Source organism: Oenanthe melanoleuca, chromosome 1A, assembly GCF_029582105.1.
Source record: "Oenanthe melanoleuca isolate GR-GAL-2019-014 chromosome 1A, OMel1.0, whole genome shotgun sequence".
Lineage (NCBI taxonomy): Eukaryota > Metazoa > Chordata > Aves > Passeriformes > Muscicapidae > Oenanthe > Oenanthe melanoleuca.
In genome coordinates, this window is record NC_079334.1 from 59,878,287 (window position 1) to 59,894,306 (window position 16,020).

Below are 16,020 nucleotides of genomic sequence, written 5' to 3' on the forward strand. Positions count from 1 at the left end.
GTAAAACTTTTTGTATCCAGTAGTCCATTTAACTGGTATATGATATCTTAGCAATGCTTCTGCCTATTAGTACTGAAGAATTGATAACGAAAAAGTGTTCCAAAGGGTTTGATAAATACAAGATAAGCTAAGTGAATAGTTTTCTGGGGCCCATTTCCAATCCAAAATTACAAGATTTTATATGGATTGTGATTTTGGAGAGTAACTGGATTATGGAATATTTGAGCAGTACTGTTTGATCATCAACATTTCTGGGGACCAAGAGAAGTAAGAAAAGTCTCTGCAGTTCTGGAGAGAAAAAATGCTATGATAGATGAAGCAGTCTTCCAAAGGAAGAATAAGATCATGCCAAACTCATGTATTTGGAATGCTCCTGGGAAAGACAGGCAGGACATTGATTCTGTTCCTCCATTTTTGGTGTGAATAAGAGATGAGACTCTAAGAAGATTTTCCACCAAATGGTGCCATCCATCCCCCACCTCCCAAAACCTCACCAGGTATTTTCTGACAATAAATGTTTTTTTAAAATATATTTCAGGAATCTATATGTGAGGTAGCCAACTAACACTTAATGAAGGAAGCACCAGGAAAATTAAATGCTTTCAAATAAATGTATGATAATATAGGACAGTGACATTCCAAATCTTGCTCTCCATCAGGGTAATCACACAGCAGTGCCTACACCAAAAACTCCAGGCTAAGTTTGCCTGTCCCTAAAAATATAATTTTCTAGTTTCTGTTGCTTCTCACAAACAATATGTCTTAATCACAAAGCTAGCTGTGGAGAAGAAGCTTCTTAGAATATATCTTAATGAACAGCAGCAAATAATATTCTGGACCAACATTTAGGTCCTGACAAAGAAATGAAATTTCTGCCTCTACAGAAAGGATACAGTGTCAGGTTTGGCTCACTAAAAGCTGGCAATTATGGGCTTTGATCTTCACATACAATACCTTTAGATACTTACTGTGTTCCAACAGCAGTTTAAAAGCACATTTAATCCTATGTCTCTTCTTGTTAACACAATACCAAAATCTTTCTTCCATTTCACAGGGCAGAGCAGAGAGTGATTAAACCTTCCCTATTCCTATTGCTTCTAGCTCCAAAAAGCCTTATGATTCAGAGTTTATTTCATAGTCCAAACTTATTATAATGATAGACAGATGGAGAATTTCTAAAGGAAAAATAGCCAGAGGAGAAAGAGAAATTATGGGCTACATACAATCCCAGCTTTGTTCTGGAAGAGAAGAGCCTCACCCACACGAGGTATTAGGCCTTGTATGAGAAAATAGCAGACTGCCTACACTTCATATGTGTGTGCATATATATGTCAATTCTTAAAAACAGGTCACAAGAAAAATAAGATATCGTATTTAACACATTAACACCACATGCCATTTCAGACAGGGAGATAAGATAGCATGGTGAGCAGGCTTTACTGTTGGTATTTAAACTATTAATCACAACTTCTCCTTTCTAGCAGCATGTGGGGAAAAGTTAGCATAGTTGACATATTTCTCATGCATATGCTAGCCTGCACTTCTGCACTGTAAATGAGCCATCTTTCCAATACCTTGGTTTGCTCCACTGTGTCTTTTAATTTCATTGTGGATTACAGTAATCAATGACAGCTGCAAACAGAAACATTATTTTCATTATTTTAGATCAAACTGAAAACAAACTTCAGGCTGTATGTCATGGAATAAATTAAATCTTTTGTACTTCAGATTACATTCTAATCATGATACATCAATCACACCCTCAGTGTGTTTTGTGGGCCCCTTTTCCATCATGTTCCTGGGTGACCTTTCACTGTGTTTAAAGGATAATATAACAAAGTAGTGTTACAGAGGTCATTTTACATCCCCCTCTTATTTTATATGCTTACAATCCATTGCAATAAAAACATATTAGAAACCTAAATCAAACAGACCTAGATTATGTATGTTCAACAGATCAACCACTGGTTGGTCTGATTAGGCAGCAGAAGTTTAAGAACACAAGCTACAGCTTGTATAAACTACTAATACCAATTCCAGTCAACTTTCAATATTCAGAGTTCACGGATTCATGTGGAGGTGCATTGAGTCTAAGGCCTGGTTTTGGTCTGAATACCTTACTGCAGAATAATCAGGATATTCAAGATAATCCTTGCTTATTTTTTCATTTCACAAATCAATGGTTTCTGCAACTTATTTCACTCATCTCCAAATTTTCCTACCAAAACTTGTGTTTCAGTAGCCTGATTTTTTTTGGGGGAGGGGGGTGGAAGGTAGGAAAATAGTATGGCAAAAATTAATCAAACAAACAAAAAAGTATTCTAATGGATAATAAGAATGGTTGAAGAATTATTAAAATTGTGTAGCTATAATTTTATGTTAGTCTTCTTCTGAGAGATGACACTCAATCTAGGAAATGTAGCCCTAAATATACATGCAGTCATTGTGCTGTGCATCCACCTTTTTAATCAATAAAGTAAAAATGCCCCAAGTCTTACTGAAGTTAACAGGACAGCTTTAAGATCCAAAGAAACCCTCATTTACACCTTTGCTTTATTTTATTGCAGTGAAGGCAATAACAATTTTCTTAAAAACAAGCATAATTCCTGTTTTGTGAACAAGTACAAAACAAATCAATTTCACCATGTTGTTTAGAAACATACTGAATTTTGTTGCAATACTCACACCAAATGCATATTTTCAAAATGGAACTATCCCAAAGAATGGCTCCTGGTAGCCTTCATTAGATTTCAAAATAATTTATTTGTATTAATTCCTCAAGCTTCCAGTATAATACTCTTCTTGCTTGTGCAGAGGAGTCTCACAGTCACCCTGGAGCTTCTTTCCACAGCAAGAGGAAGTTATCTCGAAGCAGAAATGGACAAACTACACTTGAAAACACTTACAACCACAAATTATTCTATTCTTTTTATCAAAAAGGAGCAGCTTATAGTTTGGAAACCCTTGCTGGCTTTTCTTTTTCCCTTATGCAAGAATGGCGTGGACCAAGGCAGCTGCAATCTGTTCTTTCTTAACTCAAACTAATTTCTTATTGTCAGAGTTTCTCCTAAAAAACTTTAAAAAGCAAATAAGGACTTGACTTAGTGCCACATGCTGCAAACCTTAAGTCTCCAGTCAAGCAATTTGATTTTTGTTATTCAGTGTGGAATTTCCTTACTTTTACCTCATTACTTTTTATTATGGCAAGTAATGATAAATTTCACTGAGGAGAGGATTTATTTTTTAGAGAGAAGGCTATTTAAGCCCATTTGAGATCCTGATGGTAGCAGGAGTAATTTTCACTATTAACTTGTGGTGCTTTGCTTTCCTTTTTTTCTTGTTTTCCTTTTTTTATTCCTACATAATGCAGGGGAAATTCAGATATATTGATTGTAGACTCATTGGAATGAACCCATACATCCCCACCCTGAACACATTCTTCCTTGTGAACTTTGTGACTGATATGAGCTCATTCAAGTCAATAGGAAAATTTCAGCACTGCAAGGTTAGGGTCATAACTATTCTATTTATCTGGGATCCTATATAAGTCTTAAGAGCATTTATTGTAAAGTCAAAGTATATAAAATGCAGAAGTCAGTAACCTTATATAACTGCCAACAAAAATCAGTGTTTAAGCAAGAGAACACCTTTAGAGCAATTTAAGCCACTGTAAGATGCATATCAAATACTGTGGGCAATAACAATATTTAAAGTCCAATGAAGTCATTATTGCTGCCTTTAGAAACAGTTCCCTAATGGAAAGTTCTTTGAAAAGCCTCTCCTGCAAAAGTCCATAGACTGTAATTTAACTTGTTTTAAAGAGAATGGCCAAGCTGCTGACACAGCAGGGCTGTAGTGTTAATTGTGACTGGTTGTGCTCTGTCACTGAAATATCATCCCTTGAAATGGCTCTAAGTGTATTTCAGTACCACATGTATTTATTCAGTGCAATTTGTTATAGGGAAGGTATAATAAATACCCTTTTGACTGTAGCATCATTATATCAGTTTCAGATGTAAAATATGAATGTGCAATCACACATTTCTATACTGCAAACAAAAATATTTTTGATGCTACAGGAAGAATGAGAAAGAGCTGGTGTTTGGGGAGGCTTTTTTTGTATTTTAAGGGTTTTTTAAAAGAAACATTTATTGTTTGACAATTGCATTTCTGCTTATCTTCTGCTCTTCTTCTTTGGTAAAAATCCTTAGATTGGTAACTTTTAGTGATGCAAACTAGTGAGATATAGTGTGGTTATGTGCTCTGTATCCAAAGGGGAGGTAAGGAGTCAATTGTTTGATACATAGAAAAATTTGGATGGACTGGTAGGGAGGAAAAGTGATATGTGAAGTCAGCATCTAAAGCAAATAAATTTTATGATGAAAGTAAACTTTGGACCAACACTGTCATCTCCATTTTCATCATTAAGCCATACAACCTAACTTGAAGAATTTAACTGAAGAACCTAGGATGCAACATGGTCTTCCCAGTCTTCTTTTTTGTTTTTTTACACATAAGTCCTTTCTTACATCTCATACAGTGAATATTTTGTGTTGTGTAAGCCAGAAGTCAAGACAGGATAACTGGAAGCTATTCAGGTAGTAAGAAATTATAGCAGGCACAATTACTTTGAAAGTATCCTTACTCTGTGACTCTGTGACCTTGCTCTACATAATTATATGGGTATCTCACTTTGTCTGCTAAGTGGGAGGAATTGCTTTTGTCTCATAGGAACTGGTGAGCAAGGATCATCAAAAACTTTAAGGTTTGTATGATGTAGCTGGTTTGATATAGCTTATTTTGAAATCAAATTTTCTTTCTAGTCTCCTCATTTTGAGTGGCTATAAACATTTCAACTACTCTTTTCTCATTTAAAGCTTGCAATTTGAAAAAGGGAGGAATGCAAAGAGGATGTTTTTAATTGAAATCTGCTCTAGAGATGCTGTGTATCACCTTGTGTGCTTTAACAGAGTGGCTAGCCTGATACCTGTCTGCAGAATGAGGAAATGAAGTGGCTCCAAAACTATTCCTGGTTTGGTGATTACAGAATTTGTCACTGACCAGTATTGGTCTGGTCTGATGAACAGTTCACAGGAAATTAAAGCAATTCTGAATTGCAACAACTGCATGAGTTCCCATCTGGCTTTCCAGAAGCCTGGGACTAGCAGTATAAAACCAACTGTTAATATCCTATATCTCAGCAGTGTTACACTCAAGACCTGGTTATGGCTAAAAGGGGACCTTCTGTGTGAATTTACTGTTGGCTGAATTGAAAGCTTTAGCAGGATAACCAAAATGAAACAAACATGAACTGTTATTAGTCCAGGTACAACGATGTTAATACAATTTAAATAGAAAGCAAGTCTTGTTATCAATACCATATTTTAAAAGTTGTTATTTAAGTAAACCATCTACCATCAAACTTTTATTATCTTAGTTTTTAGCCTCACCTTTCCACTGTTCTCTGTAGCCTAAGGTGAACAGTTCAACCTAGAGACAATTATGGGGATTCATGTGTTCCTTGAAACCTTTGCTGCAAGATCGTGGTACTGATGATGGAGTTTAATTCCTTTTTTTTTCAGGAGTGCAATGTTAATGGTTTCTTCTGTCCTCTTTATGCCATATTGATGTCTTCTAATGTGTTTTACACCTTGCTCTTTTATCACTTTGCATTTTATACTTGTTCCTTTTCCTTTTTTCACCCTTGCCAGCTCCTGAGTTTTGATTTTTTTATAAACTGATTACTGGTGAATAATTGATAGCCCACTGGGATCTCATTGTGCCCTAATCTTCAAGGCCTCTGCTGTCATTTAAGCTTTGTTCTTTAAGCTTCATCATAGTTACACTACAGTAGTTCACTTTTCTCTAAAATAACCACAGGCATCTCACCACATAACCATAAAATGCTAAATAAACTAGAACTAAGTAACAGCCACCTTGTCATTAATCAGTTGTTGTTAAAGCCAAACAAGCTGGAGGAAGGCAAGCCAAGTCTAAGCAAAGCACATGTGATGGCCCCAGGCCTGCAGCCCAGCTCAGCTCACTGCAGAGCCAGAGCTCTGCTGCAGAGGGGATTCTGCAGCTGCTGGCCAGCGAGATTACAGCAGACAAAACTGTATTTACTGGCCATAACACACAGGAATTATCTCCTGGCATAGGCACCACAAATGACATCTTTATCTGCCTTTGAATCCCAACAGCTACATTATGTCACTGGTGCAGAAGTCCTGGCCCAGAACACTGAGCAACTGTATAGCAATGTGCATTTTCAAATGCTGTATGTTTATGTCCCTAAAAATTGCAGTATTAAACCATTAAAGATCCTTATTACCTTAACATTTTGACATTAAAAGTGACCTGTTGTGGTTTCTCTTTTTTTTTAGGGAGGGAGTTTAAGGAATTTTGAAGGAAAAAATTTGTTTGTCACTATAATAATATAAATCAGAACTAAAATTTGCAGTAACTATAAGAACCTTTTCTGTTGTTAATTATGCTACAATTAACCTTTGTAATTTGTGCCTTTGCAGAGACACAAACTCTGTTCAATTTCAGCCTGAGGACAGATTAGAAAAGAAAGATGTTTCCTTTAAATAGGATTTCAGATTTGAAGTTCATAGAAGATTTTAGGTAACTGAAAATCTGTATTCATTGAAATGTCTCTACTTGTTGAAGATACCACTGTATGTAAAACAATAATTCTTTTCCAAGAGACTATGCAATAACTATCTCACTGTGGCAGTTCAGAGCTATGTTGAAGGGAACCTCCAAAAGACAGGAAATCACAGCTTCCACTTGGGTAGGATCCTGCTGATGTGAATATACAAATTTAGGGTCCATGTTTCAGTTACTTCTAGCCTAGTTATTTCTTGCCTTCTCTACAAGCATCTGGAGAATAGTATCTCATCTCCCCACATGACTCTGAAATCAGATGCTGGAAAACAGACTCAGTGTCTCATTAAATTAGATTTCTCTTACAGCACTGGAAGTTGTTTTAAATAGAAGTGGTCAATTTGTCAGCTGCTAGAACTGGAGATAATTTTGCTGCACAGTACATCCATTAACTTTCATTCACCAAGGAATCTATGGATTTTCTAGTCCCAAAGGTGTTTTAGCTGTTTGGGGTTTTTACAAAGAAAAAGATTCAAGGACACCTAATATTCATTTGTTTGGGCACATGCTGGGGTAATCACAATGAATCACTGAATTTGACTGCTAAAAATTATGCTAAAATATCCAGTCCAAATCTTATGTCTTACATAGGTGACAAAATATGTCACAGATGCTCATCTTAGGAGTCATGTTGGTGGAGCTACTTCCATCTTCTTTTCTATTTTAAGATTTGTGAATTCCCTCCTGCATTATATGAGAATACAGGTCAAGTAGATGAAGGGCCAGCAATTGCACAAGTTTAGGAGCAAAAAGACAGCTGAGAGGTCCAAATTATGTCAAAGCCAAAATTCAGCTGAAATTGAAGAGATCTGATATAAAGCACGTACTTGTAGCAGTATGCAGACCTCTATACAGAATGCCTTGTTTGGCTGCTGGAAGTGTAATTAGTTTGGTCTAGAAACCCTTTATATGAACAATGATGAAAGCTTCAGCTACACAATATACTTAGAATTATAAACTGATTTTCAGTCAATTACCTAAAGAATTTTAAAAACACCCCAAACCAAAAAACTGAAACATTTCTTATATAGGAAAACATTTATGTGCCTTTCTGTTCTCTGTTCTATATATACCTAAACTCACACAGAAAAGGGTAGCAGGAACAAAAGAAATACAATATTTGCACTCTTTCTCTTGCCCAGTATGCTGTCACTCAAAGTAGGTCATAGGCATGAGAGAGCACAGGGGAGGAAGTGTGTGAGACTCTCCCCTCCAGCACTCCCTAATAAACAATGGGAACCTGCTGTGCCAGAAATGATGGCTCTGAGCTCTGTTGTAGCTTTCAAGGGATTTCTCTCCCATGAACTTATGCAAATTGAGCCTGTATGAGGTTTTGACATCCTGCAGAAATTCCAGTATTCTGCAGAAAATACCAGTGTGTAAATTCATGTCATATGGATAAATATTTCTCTACTTAATTTTGAACCTAAGAACCCTCTGCCCAACCCAGTTTCATCTGAGAATCTTTGGTCCTTGAAGTTGAGGAGAGGATGAGTGTGTATTTCCTGTTCAGCGTTTCTTCCATCCATAGTTTTTGCATTTTTCTACCATACTTCCATCATACCCCTTTAAGCCATCTCCCTGTAAGGAGAAAGGGCTCTTTGACATATTCTGCTTTTGATTTTCTTTTTGAGCAGGCTTATGATAGGGGTCTGCATCACCCTCCCAATCCAGAAACTGCTCACCTTCCCGAGTTTCAGTGCATCTTCATTTTTCACACAGTTACAGAGGGATAAAAAATGTTCTTTGTTTTGATTTTAACCTGATAACCACAGGATCTATCTAATTCATTATCTCATTTCAGCATCATAACAGGTAGGACAGAGCTACTCAATAAAAATTGTTTTGGGACTGATTTTTTTTTTTTTTCACATTTATTCATATTCTTCCCAGATACCTAGCTTTGGACGTATTTCCTGCAAAATTTTATAGTCAGCTGTTGCTTTAGAGTGTCCAAACACACAAATATTGCCAGCTTGCCTTTTGCTCTCCATTCTAAATAAGTTATTTTAACATCAGCTTTTTCCACAGATCTTTGGAGGATTTCACTGTTTATCTCCTATTACTGTGAAACTCCACCACTAGTTTTCCATCTTCTAGCTAGTTCATTAGCAATATGAATAACTCCTGTCATGTCCCATTGACTAGAATTAGGGCTCCAAAATAAGGAAATACCAAACTGGACAATTTCAGTATTTGTATTTCCTGTGCAATCTCAATATAACAAAATCTTACATGTAATCTCCTATTTACCCTTCCAAAATTGCCCTGTCCTTGTCACAGCACAAAATCAGCCAGAGCTCTGTCCGGATGTTGCATCTTAACATTCCCACAGATGTAGAAAATGAGTATTGAATGACAAAGGTTAAGTATGGGAAATTGAAGTGGTGTTGAACTTTGCCTTGAGAACCTCTAGCCTGCATCTGCCTTGAAGACAATCAATATTAGAATCCTGCTTCAGTGAAATTTGTCCCAGATATCAATAGCTGTGGTTTTTGTATTTATTTCTGGTAAGAAATTTGCAGATACACTTCGTGTGTTTTGAACAGTGACAGTGCTGTGTCATGTATGTACTTAAAAAGCCAGATGCCTCAAATTACAAGATCCATTTGATTTACAGTGTGCATCAGCTTTAAGCTTTGTGACCTTCTCCCATTTCTCACAGCCACCAAAGATGTGAAAATTAGTGAACAAATGCAAAGGACTTGGATGTCATAGTGAGGAATGTCATGACAAAGCACATGCTGATTTTAATAATCTATTGCTACTCCTACATTTTGGGCAGCAAACACAATTCAGACTACCCAGTAAACACTGGGCACTGTATACACAATGTTGATTAGCTGCTCACAAGTAAGCACTCCCCATTCTCTGCATGGAATAAATAACATAAGGTTATATCATTAAAGGCTACATTGTTATGAATACATCAAGGACACCAGAAGGAAATAACAAGAGCAATTTTAGTTGCAATCTTTCCTAATCTGATGGCTTTACAGTATAGAATTATTTTTAAATGTATATATTCACTTAAATAATTGACTTGATTGCTTATAAATGTTTATGGACATTTTTTCAGAGAATTGTCTGAAGTTAACAAATGCCTAATAGCCCAAGTTGGCTGGTCCTAAATGGTGTAAGTAAATTTGTTTGACAATAGTTCCCTGCAGTTATTCATGTTATTCCAACTGGAGATTTTCCACAAAAACTATATATATGTTTTTAATGATTTTTTTTAAATTAGGCAAGAGCTAATGATTGTCAAAGCAAGTACCAAACTAAGATAAGAAAGGAGGAAGTGAAAGAGAAGGATGTTGAAGAGAAGGGATTGAAGGGATTGACAGGGGTTAAGTAAGGGAGGACTTACAGGATACATGTCTGACATGCTTCAGACCAATGAATTACCATGAGTATGATTTGGGACTATTATTGGATGAGTTTACTGTAGTTTGTGTTGGTGGTGTTGTCCCATTTTTATTAAATAATTTCATATTCCCAGAGACAGAGAGAAGAATTTTTTCTCTTTAGACATTGACATGTGATAAGGACATTCACCTGGACCATGGAAAATTAAGTCCAGGATTGAATAGAAATTGCTGATTTAACACTGTTCAGAAGTTTGTTTTCTCTTCATTGTTCAATGAAGGAATAAAATTTAGTGTCTCCTAATATGTTACCTGGTGAACAGCTTATTCAACTGATCTGTGGGTGCCTCATATTCAAGTTTCTCACATATAATATGAGTGGATATGCAAGCTTTTGTACCTCCAGTAATACTTCTAATTCCTGTACCTACTTTAAGTCTGAGAACTACATTTTATTTTGAAAAGGCCTGTAAGTTAATTTGTCAGTCATTAATATTTTTTTTTGTTTGTTTTTAAATTTAAATTTTATGTCATTTGATTTAATATTGTAATTTGGCAAGTGATATTTTTGATCACTTGAGAAACTAGAAACTTATTTTTAGTCCAAAGATGGTTGAGATTAGCTTATCCATAGAGGTTCTACTGTAGCTTGTTTAGATACTTGTAGAAACCAGTTATGAAAGCACAGATTCTAGTTCAGGAATCTTAAACACAGCAATGATCTCAGACATGCTCCAAGGCAAGTAGTCTGGATTGAAGTTCATGTTAACATAGTTTCATTAGTATTATTATAGCAAAAAAAAAATAGTGGAGAACTTTCAGCTGATGTTTGTTAGGGCATTATCTGAAAGAAAAGCTATGGACTTTGTAGAGAAAAATGTGAGGATAAAATTAAGAATAAAAGAGAAAGAACATGCCAAAAAAAAAAAAAAAAAAAAAAAAAAAGGAGAAGAAATGCAGAGAAAATGCTTGGTAAATTGTGTAGAGCTGAAGACAACAACAATGTGAAATGTATCTACAGAGGACCAGAAATCACCTTTCCTAAGATTGATTCAAATCACAGGGAGACAGGTCAGATAACTGGGGAAGAAAAGATGGAAATAGTAGAGATAGAGTCTATAAAAAAAAGGGTTCATAGTAATGGATAAAATCTTTCAGACAGGAATAAATCTGTCAGAACTAAAGAAGGGTTATTAGAAAGGATGTCTGAAGTTGATGCAAAGGCTGAATAGTGGTGTGTGACAAAGAAGAATTGTAATTACTGGAATTAAAAAAGAAGAAAAAATGAGAAGCAATAAAAAATCTCTCATCATTCATAGCCAGCACTAATCAGAGATTAGCCTGTACTTCATTAAATTTCTGTATTGTTACAGTAATTTAGAACTACTTCTATTTTTCTGCTATACATAGACTGAAGAAGAAAGTGAAGAACAGTGCTGCACACTGACTTTGAGCATTAGCATAACCCAGTTTCAGGCACGAAAATAAATGACTACTTAATGTCAGGTTTCAGGGAGAATAATTATGTTTGGGTAGAGAATCAAAGGCAAATGAAAATGAGAATGTGAAAATGAAAACAGCACTTGAGCAGCAACAAAATCTAAAGAGGTAAAATGTTCTCAGAATGGGAAGCCAGCATAAACTCATTCCAATGTCATAAAAACTGGCATGTGAAATCTCAGACCCAGTACCAGGTACTGTTTAATGAAACAGTCATACAGAAGTTCTGATGTCTAATGGAAGTTGTGCAAGAGAAAAAAAAAGACAATTTAGATCTATTTCTCAGTTGCATGCATACATTAGAATGAGTTATGGAGGAGGGGAATAATTAAAGACATAAGACAATAATAAATGAGGTAAACTTCAACATGTGTTTCCCAAAGGCAGATCTTCTCAGAGATCTTTGAAAGGTAACTTCCTTGATAAGGAAATTCTTTTCCAAGCCAAAAGAAATGTTGCAGCTTTTGTTTCTGTCTACTTTGGTAAGGGATTTGATGCAATGGCACAAAGGAAATTCCATCTGAAACTGGAGGAGTTAGGGATTAGCAGAGGAACTGAGTGTTGAACAAAGGGATGGCTCATGAAAGACAGTGATTGAGGAAGGCAGTATCTGGCTGGAAAAAGGCTTTTAAGGGAATGTCTCAGTTAATAGCCTTCAGAAAAATCTGAATTAAAGTTCTAGTAGGAAAATTCAAACTTCATTGTAAGCATTATTGTAAACCAGTAGGTACTGGGAATCAACATAATTATAGAGGAAGACTGGAATCACCATCCAAAATCTGAATGACTCTGATGATCAAAAAATCTCTGTGGAGAGATCTCTGTTGAAGAAAATTAAACCAGAGGAGATGACAAAAATGGCTACTGGGCTATCAGGAAAGAAGGGAAACCTATGATATATGAGGAGACCTAAGGAGAAGAGAATCTTAAGGAAAAAAAAAGATAATAAAGAAAATAATTTCTGCCCATAAATATATATTTTTAAAAAAAAAAGGAAGAAAAAATGAAGCTATTAGAAAGTTCACAGTACTATACTTAAAAGCATATAATGAGAAAAAGTGATAAAATCACTAAAAGGGCTTTTGATTTTTGGGCAGATTTTTTGTGGTTAAAAATCTTATTTATAACATGGAGGTAGAAAAACACACAGAAACAGAAGGGCTGCTGTTCCCTGCCACAGCAGGGCACCACATTTGACTGGAGGAAGACCAGGCAGTCTTAAAGGTTATATCTTATATTACTGCCCCGTTTGATGTGTGGTCAAAATTAATCTTGCAGCTATGTTTCAAAATTATCTACTATTAAAGGCTATTAATGTAGAAAACATCTATTACATTTAGTGTTGTTTAAGAAGGTATAACTTTAACTTCTTTGTGAGGCACTGTGTAATTTTGACTTATAGCAGATCCCTGATCATACTACTCTGGTGCCAGCTCTGGATTATTAGGAAGTTTATTTTGATTTTGAAATGCCAACATCTGACTGCCACACCAAATCTGAATGTTTTGTTCTGACTGGGATCACAGGACAAAATAAAAGCTTTTGTTGGCACACCTTCCCTCTTCCCCAGCCACATACACAACAAAAGAACTTTGTTCCCAGCTACCTGAACTCCTGGTTCGTACTCCCAAAAGTTCATTGATGTCATTTATAAAACCAAGACTGTTGCCTTGAGCTGATTCAGGCTACAAATATATATATATTTTTTTTAATTGGCAAGCCTACAAATACTGCAGAAAAGACATTATATCTACCTTAGCTCTTAGCTCCCTTTAAAGGACATGGCTTACTTCAATTTGATCAATGATACATGTACTATTCACAAAGTGTTTTAGAGATTTGATCCTAAGTGCCTAAATGCCTAAAATTTAATATTATAGTTTTGCATTTCAGCTAGAGGAGAGTTCATTATATTAGTTCCTGGAAGACATGGTGCTCCCAAATGACTTTTTTATTTAACATTGAGACAAGAAATCTGTGGTACTTAATGACAAATTTATAAGTTTTATAAGTTTTACCCTTTTGACAGGTTTTAAGTAGTTTGCTAAACCATTCTGTGACATTTTTGGCTGTAAAAAAAGAGTTTTCCAGATATCAGGCCAAGTAAGTGAATAGAAAAAGGAATTCTGCTGACTCCAGATCTGATGACTTGAATGTGAGCAGCATTTGTTACTTGTAGCTCATCCTTTGGTGTCTTCAGTCAGCAGCTTCCAAACAAAGAGTAGTTACCTAGGAAAGTAAAGAAGTAATTCTGAAGTTAGCATGAATTTATTTTAATCCATCAGGATAGAAATGTCTGCCATGAATATGCCCACATTTAAAATCAACTTTTTCTTAACCTTTATTTTTACTCTCCCAATAATATTCAGGATATAAACCCAGAAAATGCACATGCATGCCATATGTTGACATAACAGTTGTCAGCAATTTTTTAAAATTGTCACTTCCTTCTCTTTTAAAAAGGAAGCAAAGAATGGAGGAAATCTTATTGCCAATATCCTTACAAAATGTAAGTCTAATTATACATTTGCATTGAATTATTTTAAGCATTTACTAAGAAGACACATATATATATAATCCTAAATGAAGAACTTTGGATATCTTTGTTCTACTGCCACCTTTCCCACTTATTGGGGTCACCTTCAATAACGTGTTTGTGTTGGTCAAATGTAGCTGCTCTCTAAATTCCTGCCTACTCACTCATCTGCTCAGAGGATGGGCTGCTTGTGAGGGCTTGAGCAGCCTCAGCTGGTAGGTAAGATGTTTGCTGGATTTCAGGTGCTGAAAACAACTGCTGCAATATGAATTCTGCTACCTTAGTTTAAAAAGAGAGTTTCCATGTAATTTCATTAATGAATGCAATTTTTCTGCTTTTCATTCTCCTTGAACTTAATTAAGTGGGTTATCCAAGATACATGCTCCCAAGGAGGACAAGATCATTATATGCCAGAGGTAAAAGTGCTTTACCTTAACCTTTGTGTCACTTTTTCTAGATTTGTGCAGAATATAAAATTATTTTTTTGGTCAAACTTGAGTTTGAAATGTGTTTGGATTCTTACAGCAATCAAACCATTTTTGTTATGTCAGGTTTTGATTTTTTTTTCTGATATACTAATTTCTTTTACTCCTTTAATGCTGAGAGAATAAGGAAAAAATAAAGATGCAGGAAGACCATGAATACTGATGTGCTTGAATCAGTCTGGAGTTATTAAAATCAGCAGGAGATTCTTCATACTGTTTTAACCTGACCAAGTGTAAAAATAATCATGAACATAATAATGATTTCAAAATGCTTGATGGTGACATTTAATCTGTAGTGATTAACATGGGGTTTACAATAGCCAGCATTACATCATTTATCCATTAAACCAGGACAGGCATTTTATACTTTCCAGGATGGCAACATTTTGTATTTCATTTGTTTTTAATCCTGATGAAGCTGTAGCCATAAATAATAGGTATATTCCAGGGCTAGACACTGCATTTAATAATCTAATTAATTTTGCAATCTACAGAATTACTTAATCATTAGGAACAAAGAAAATTTGAACTTATTTATCACGGAATGCAATTGCTCTCAACCACATCCTCAGTAGGTGTTAATATATGTGTCAATGGAGAAGTAACTGCTTTCAGTAAAATTTAGTTTCTCTCTTTTGCAAGAGAGAAAGTTATTTAAATATGTTTGCTCTCCCACACTTTCCGAAAAGGTTTGCTAGATTTCATGTTAAAAGAGAAAAGCATAAAAAGATGTCTCACATAAAATTTTAAATCACGTAAAATCAAGTAAAACCCAGTAAGACAGAAAGTTAAGAGTTAATGATAGATGTATGATGCTAATATAAATTAAGCCATTGCATGCATGCAAGAATTACAAAAGCAAAAAAAAACTCCTTTGGGCATGCCTATAAAAATAAAAATATGCAAAAGAACTGCCTTGTCTAACAATACAAAAAATGAAAAAGATAACGAAAAGGGATCTTGCAGCATAAAGGAGCAACACTATTTCTATTGTTGGTGAAGAATTGGTATATTGCAAATATTCTCCCTCAGGTTCATTTTAAGGTGATAGATGGTGTGCTTAATCATAGATAAAGACTAAATAATTCTGGTATTATTGCAGGAAGTATATTTAATTTAATTTATTATATTTATTTCACTTTTTCAGTAGAGAACATATGTATAAATGATTTATTGTAACTGTAGACTTTCAATTTACTATGCCAGATAGTCACTGAATTAGAAACTTCCCTTTGGATTATCTCTAATTTTTTACCCACCATCTGAAGTAAAAAATTTAGGAAAACTAAATTAATGTAACTTATATTAGCTTATTAAATAATAATTATGTCACAACTTAATTGTACCTAAGATTTTTCAAGCAGTTACACACATCACTGTTTTGTCAAGTGTAGTAATTGCCTAATTTATAGACTAGATATATTTACTGAAGTAACAGAGACAGACAGGTTTTCAGAGTTTGAGG